The sequence below is a fragment of the Aplysia californica genome, unplaced genomic scaffold, assembly GCF_000002075.1.
Source record: "Aplysia californica isolate F4 #8 unplaced genomic scaffold, AplCal3.0 scaffold00255, whole genome shotgun sequence".
Classification (NCBI taxonomy): domain Eukaryota; kingdom Metazoa; phylum Mollusca; class Gastropoda; order Aplysiida; family Aplysiidae; genus Aplysia; species Aplysia californica.
Genome location: NW_004797525.1, coordinates 894,235 through 895,583, shown reverse-complemented (window position 1 = coordinate 895,583; position 1,349 = coordinate 894,235). Strand labels below are relative to the sequence as shown.

General features: G+C 41.1%; 1 protein-coding gene across 1 annotated transcript in view; it reads left to right on the top strand.

Moving 5' to 3' along the window:
* LOC101864529 (laminin subunit alpha-3) overlaps positions 1-1,349 on the top strand; it is a gene marked incomplete in the record, with an annotated part of 89,799 nt that overhangs the window by 4,310 nt on the left and 84,140 nt on the right.

Sequence of the window (1,349 nt, the reverse complement as noted above, 5' to 3'; positions counted from 1 at the left end):
ATCACCATCACCATCACCATCATCATCATCATCATCATTATTATCATTGCCTTTCTCACCCTGCACCAGGGTATAGGCCATGGACAAACACTTTCCACCTTTCTCTATCCTCTTGATGTTATTCCATGTCTTCCCCACTTTTCTGTACATCAATTTCTGTGAATCTTCCCCAGGTTCCGCGAGGTCTTCCCCTTGATCTTTTACCCTGTGGGTTCCAATCCAATACGGACTCTCTTTGCTAAGCAGCTGCCTGACTTCCCCAGAGTATGTCCAATCTATCGCCCCCGCCTTCTTCCTACCTCATCTCTGACTGGGATTTGTCTTATTTTCCTTAACACTTCCTCGTTGGTTACTCTGTCTGTCCATCTGATCCTCAATAACTTCCTTAGACACTTGTTCAAGAAGACCTGAATACTCTTTATGCAAGTCTGTGATGCGTTACATGTCTCACATCCATACAGACTGACTTCACGTTTGAATTGAAAATCCTCGGCTTATAAATAATATAGGTGCAATTTATTGTAAAAGAATGCAGTTCTTTTTCTCTTTCCAGACCGAAACATAGACATTTAAATTTGTTGGTTTTTATAACTAGGCATTAAAAAAGATCATGTCAAACACTTGGAGTGTAACGACCGACATGACAACTTGTAAATTGGGATGGCAAATAAGCAAGGATGTTTCCAGCTTTCTTATCTAAGAGTTGTTCACCTTGCCGATGAAATGTAAATGTTTGTACAAACGGGATGGATTTCATAATTGTGTTGTTTGTTTGGCGTTGAGTAAAGGTGAGTGGTGAGTGAGTGGGTGTGGGTGGGTTGGAGTGAGTAAAAACTGTATGCATAATGAAGGTGCTAGGTCCATTCCGTAAAACGACGTTAGCCTACTTTTATGCTGTGTTTGTTGTACGGGAGGAAGGAAGGGTGTAGGTTTATGAAAATGGTTGTTTTCGTGGGATGCGTTTCATGATGGTAATAACAATGAACAACAGTTGTATTGCGTTATATCCCCGTTCAACAGCAAGCTTGATGCGCTTTACAATCTATATTATTACCCCAGCAAACCCTAAAACACGTTGAAACAACAAGCTCTATCTGGTCTACAATCTATATTATTACCCCAGCTCTACAATCTATATTATTATTACCCCAGCAGACCCTAAAACAGTTTGAAACAACAAGCTCTATCTGGTCTACAATTTAATATTATTACCCCAGCAGACCCTAAAACATGCTTGACTTCCCGGGAAGCATACAGTGCAAGCTGCTGATTTAGCTGATAAAAGATATGTTTGGCTGGCGTTGAAAGAAGGAGTGGTGGGTGGTTAGGTGGGTAGGTCGATGGGGATG